The 6,246-nt window shown below is 40.5% G+C and overlaps 1 non-coding gene across 1 annotated transcript; it reads left to right on the forward strand.

The window, feature by feature from the left end:
* Window positions 1-553: 553 nt before the first annotated feature.
* Window positions 554-661, forward strand: LOC136519156 (small nucleolar RNA R71). The gene has a single exon (XR_010774718.1). It is a non-coding gene; the product is annotated as a small nucleolar RNA R71 (small nucleolar RNA).
* The last annotated feature ends 5,585 nt before the right edge of the window (window positions 662-6,246 follow it).

The raw sequence follows: 6,246 nt of genomic DNA on the forward strand, positions 1-6,246 counted from the left end.
TTATCATTAAAAGCAAGCTTCTTAGAAATATTCTCATTAATCCTAGCTTGTTCTAAGATCAGGTCTCTCAAGGATGGCTGCTTAGGAGTATTATAGCTATTACCTAGGTACTTACCTTGGTAAGTCGACTATTGTTGTTGATTCCACCCTTGTCTTTGTTGTTGTGGAGCAGAGTTGTTGATGATGATGTTTGCATCCTCCTGATATTTAGGGAATTCAACCCCCAAATATTCTCCACATATATTCTGAGCATTGAATGCATCTTGAATAGCCTGATGATCTTTCTTGTAATTGGCTCACTATTCAAGCCAATTCAACAGTACGTCCATCTTGGTTGACAGTGCACACACCTCTTCTGGTACTTCTTCACTCTTATTACATAATTGAATGTTGCATGATGATCAGCCTTGATTAGAGGCTATCTTTTCCATAAGAGTTTTAGTTTTTTCAAGGGTGAGTGACATAAATGATCCTCCTAGCAGTGGCATCGAGTTGTTCATGAGCTTTTTGCAGTTAATGATGGTAGAAACTTTGCATGAGCAACCAATCTTCCATCCCATGATGAGGACAATTTGAAATGTATTCTTGAAAATGTTTCTATGCTTCTAGAATGGTTTCTCCTTTCTACTTGTTAAAAGTTTAAAATCTTTCCTCTTAAGGCATTGGTCTTGCCTATAGGGAAGAACTTTTCTAGAAAGGCCTTTGAACATCTTGCCCAAGTGTTGATATGATCTTTGTTGATGTAAAACCACTGCTTCAATCTTCCCACTAGTGAGAATGGAAACTAGGCGAAGTAGTATGATGTCTTGAGAAACGTCCTTAATGATGATTGTGCTGCTAATCTCTAGAAAATTCTGAAGGTGAGCACTAGCATCTTCATGTGCCTTTCTGCTGAATGGAGTAGCTTGCACCATGTTGATGAGGCTTGGCTTGAGCTCAAACTCGAGATTGTTGGTTTTGAGTGTTGGTCCAGTGCGGATGTTCTCAGTGCTTCGAGCAGAGAATTCACGCAAAGTCTTCTTAGCCATGACTTCAGGAACTGGTGTTGAGCTTCCTCTTGATTCGGTTGATTCTGATTGGAAATTGTTGGTAAATCACAACCAAGTCTGTAATACCCTGTATAAAATATGAACAAAGACAAACAAGGGTAAGCCTGCTAAAGCAGAGGTTATGATTTTATCAATAAGTATTTATTTGGTCAATTCTCTTTAGCCATGTGCCCCTCCCCGACAACGGTGTCAGAAATGCTTGTTGGCATTTATTAGCATCACTTATTACTAGGTTGTCATCCCTAGCATAATGCTAGAAATGCGTGATTGTTAATTATTAATGACACTTCTAAACTTCAGAGAAAAATATATATATATTAAAGTATTCCGCAAGCGCACAGATAATATACCATTATAGAATTTCGCCCGGAAGTATACCAGGTATTGTTATTTATATTTTTACCATAGGGAGAAGCTTATAGAGTGGTGTTGGCATAGTGATATTAACAAATATGTATATTTATGATAATAATCACTCTCATGCTATTGTTAGGGGTAAGTCATAGAGTAAATAAATAGTAAGTGTAAGGTAATAGTGGTATTCTAGAGATAGAATTAGAGACTCATAAAATATAGTACAGCTAAGCAGGAGATTCGTTAAGAGCAAAAGATTCCTAAGTCAGTACTTATCTACTAAGTCTTTTGTACACCCTAATATATACACTCTCATCTATAGTATAACTAACTCTAGATCTATGCATAAGGAACATTACTAAGGAAGATCAAGAACAAAGCTTGTCTACCTTCACAATCACGTTCTATGTGCTCTACAAACAGGGGAGTGGACTACAAAGGACTCAACGGGAGTGTCACATCCACAATCTACCATATGACCCAGAGTGTAGAGGACATCCGTAGGCAAACAATATCTAAACACCATGCTTACATAGTGTCAACCACTTAACTCACGCGCATAATGAGCTAATCGCTTTACGAACATGTGCATAAACTCATCAATAATCATAACTATATCGAGCATACAACTAGAGCAAACTAAGAACATAATAAATAGCAACATAATAATATTAAAGTAGCACAAAGTCATAAATATAGAGATACAATGACTATACCAGTCTCTAGACGGTAGATCTGGAATCCTGAGCAATAGCCCACACTCTTCTTGAACCTTGCTAGTGTCGATCACAAAAATGTGGTGATGTGATCAACACACAGCAAGTCAGAATGATCTGCTTGGAGTATTGCCCGAAGATCCGCTTGGCTAAAATACAGGACCAATCGATCCTATAAATCCCGAAGGCAGTAACAGTCAATTTGACATGCAATTGACAAGGAGAGAAAGTCTTATCAGTAGTTTAAGGCAGAACATGCCAATTTTGCCCAGGCAAGTTCCAAGTGTGCTGCTTCGAGAGCAGCCAAACAGGAGAATCGACTAAATAGCCGATACGAGGAGAAATCGACTGTTAGGACTATGATGTTCGTGGGTCATGACTGATTTATGATAACAAGTACAATGCACCCAGATATAAGTAAACATCATCAGCTAGGTGGATATAACCAGTGTAAAGCATTGGGCCGATAAGTTCAATAAGAAAAGATATAACATGCGAACAAATCGAATGTCTAGTATAAATGAATCTACAAACGCTCTGAATCTAATTTATTACCATCAACAATGAGGTTCGACCAGATCAATACAGCTATAATAATGATAACAAACTAAAGCCAAAGAATCCATAAAACTATCTATATATTGACAGGTTCATGAAAAAACACGCTATATGTGTGAAAGCACAGGCGAATCGGCTAAAATAGCCATTTCAGGTAGAAAAAGGGATTATAGTATGTGAACAATCGACTATTTAATATGAACAGATTTATAAACTCATCAAATCTAACATGTTATCCTTAACAGTGGGGTTCGATCGGATCGATGGCAGCCTTGATAAAGATAATAGATCAAACCTTTAAAATAACTAAATCTATTCACATTTAATAGAATCATGAAGACGCACTATAAGCGTTAAAGTACTAGCAATTGGCTATTTAGCCAATGTAGGTATAGCAAACAGCCAAGGTCATGCCTGGTCGAAAGCAAATCTACCAACTAGCATACTCCAATTTAAAGTGCTAACAGTGGGGATCGATCGGATCGTTATAGCCATAATAGCGAGCTATAGACCTAGATCTAACTAGCTAGTAAACCTTCTCAAGATCAGACATGCCTTAGCCGCATACTGTGCACGATCAAGATCGAAGTAGAACGGCCAATAAAACATAATCTGTCACTTAAAGTAAGAACCATCGCAATGTGACAAAATAAACGATGGACTAAAAGGATAAGAGGCCAATCTAGATTGATCTGGATTGGGCAGATTGATATTGCTAAAACTAATGACAATAAGAACATCATCAAGATCGATAACTTAATGAATCTACCCAAAGGATGCCACCCTTAGGTAGAGTCGATAACTTGACCTTAATCTAATTCGAGCAGTGGAGGTCGAACTTAACCGATGCAGCCGTACTTGAACTAGATAAGGATCAATAACTAACTTATACTAGAGCTTGTAAGAGGTCGGTCCGGACCGATGTAGCCTTACAAATAAAAGTATAAGCCATGAATGGTACTTACAGACAAGCCGAGGTCGACTGGATTGATATAGCTCTGCTTGCTGAAGAACTCGTCGAGATCTATATTACTCCTACTCCTAAGGGTTGGCGTGAAGCCAAAAAGGTAAAGACTATTTTGATTGATTGAGAGATGTCCTTACAATGACCTAGGGTGTACATATTTATACTCTGAAACTAATAGAGTCCATACCAATCTTGACTAACTATAGACATCTTTAACTAAGCAAAAGGAAATATTTAAGATACATAGACTCCATTTCCCTTACAGTAGAGTCCTTGCTGATAGAGTTTCCTCATTCGTGCGGCCAAACTAACCATACATACATGGCCAAATACAATAATCAACCATGCACGAGCAGTATATCCAATAATTCTTTCTGATTAATGAGCGTGCATTTTTCCTTGATCTTCTTGCTTCTATTGCTTTCCCTATCTTCACTGTGAGGAGCATTTGGTCTTCATGCCTCTCCGATCCAAATATATTAAATATATTTCTTAATCAGCAAGGGAGACCAGCTTGACGTTTAGCTTCGTGTTGTACTTGAACTCCCTGAGCTGATGCTAATGCGCTTCATGGTTTGATGCTTCCACGGTTGCCACGTTTGTTTGCTTGTGTTGGCTAATTTTTGTTTCCATCCGTGCATGGACTCTAGCACGTAGCTAGCCACTAGACAAGCATAGGTTGCATGGCCTTTGCATGCATATAGAAATTTATACATCAGCATTCCTTCTTAAATTAATCTCGTCGGCAAACTTCCTTAACTGACTCATCTTTTCTTGCTATGCATCCTAGGAATCCTGCCGTCTTCAACTAAATATATTAACTAAATTGCCAACTTCCTTCTGTAGACTCCATTGGCCTTAGAATTACCAAATCTTGGTGTTAACAGCTAGCTAATCTATACTAGAAACTTGAAGAACTAGAGCTCTAATCTCTAATATCTAGAAACCCTAGTTTTCTGTCTAGCCCTGACTTATGATCTGATGACTTGATTCTCTCTGGAGGGAGGGGGCTGGATTATATAGCCCTAAGGATACAACGTGATCCCTTAGGATCAAACCGAACTTAAGCAACGGCTTAGATGCATCCTAGGAGGCGGTAAAAAATCGACATAGCAACGAGGCTGATAGGTGGGCCCCTGATAGGGCCGAGCGGCCTATAGGTGGGGCTGGGTGGCCCCACTTGGTAGCCTCTCGGCCTCTACTTCGGTGACATGGCTTCTAGAGTCCCCTGGAACCTTCTAGAGTTGGTTTCGTGGTGGAATTTCAATTTTTCCTTTGATGTTTAAGTCCCCCTTATCAGGTTTTCTGATTAAACCCTGCTGAAAACACAAATTCACCAAAACTCATGGAATTTATTAGTTTAAAGCCTCTAAACCTTCATTGGTGATTATATTTATGCCCTTATACATGTTTAATTGATGGTTTAAATTGGTTGTTAACTACCATCAACAGCCATCGGCTACACACCCTTCTTCATGGTCTACGGTTCTGAGGCTACCCTCTCGACCGACCTTGACTATGGGGCACCGAGGGTCAGGGACGTACAACGAGCAGGGAGCCAAGGCATCCCTTGAGGATGCCATGGATTAGCTCAATGAGGCATGCGACGTTGCCCTCCTCCACTCAGCTAAATACCAGCAGGTGTTGCACCAGTACCATAGCCATCGGGTGAGGGGGCTGGGCCTTCAACGTCGAGGACTTGGTACTCCGCCTCGTCCAGAGCAACAAAAAACATCACAAGTCCCTCCGCCGTGGGAGGAACCATACGTCATCGCAGAAGTGCTCTACCATCGACGGTAAGGTATTCATCAACGCATGGAACATCGAGCAGCTATGTCGTTTTTACCCTTAGCATATGCATGTACCCATAAAAACTGAGAACGGTGTTTCTGAAATACAAAAATACTTTCTTTTTCACTATCTCATCCTCGATCCTTAGTGACACCCGACCCCAGCAATGGCACGGGGTCGGGCCTCACTCGGGGACTAATAAGATCATACCTATTCAGAAACAATTGTTGTTCCCGACCCTTTCTCATGTTAAGATCTAAAAGCGAGAGCTATGGAAACAAACATTGAGTAAAATTGGTCAGACTGCAAGGAACCTACACCCCAGCGACTATGGTGTTCTTGCTCAGCAGCGTGATCAGGGTTCTTTCACCCGTGCCTTAAGCCTTGTAGCCTTAACAACGAAAAAGGGTCAGAATGCAGTAATCTTTTTATAACACAGAAAGAAAAATGTACCCAAAAGTTTGTTTGACCGAAACAAAAGAACCAAACCTTGTTCATTTATTACAAGACCACCACTTTGTTTATCTAACTAACTAATTTTGGGGGGGATGAGCTCATCCTCTATCCTAGAAGATAAGTTCTGTGCTAGAAGGGCCACCTCCTTCTTGATGTCCTCTAGCTCGGCATCAGAGTAGCCGAGCATGAAGCCTTGGCTCATCGTCGCTAGATCGATGTTCTCATAGTAAGAGCGAGCGATCACGAATGACCGATTGACACCAAAGTGGAGCACGCCCCTCACAATGTCATGTGCTCGATCCATGATCTGGACTGTGTGAACCATGAGCAAGCTCGTCTCCTGCATCGGGGCCAA

Source organism: Miscanthus floridulus, chromosome 17, assembly GCF_019320115.1.
Source record: "Miscanthus floridulus cultivar M001 chromosome 17, ASM1932011v1, whole genome shotgun sequence".
Classification (NCBI taxonomy): Eukaryota; Viridiplantae; Streptophyta; class Magnoliopsida; order Poales; family Poaceae; genus Miscanthus; species Miscanthus floridulus.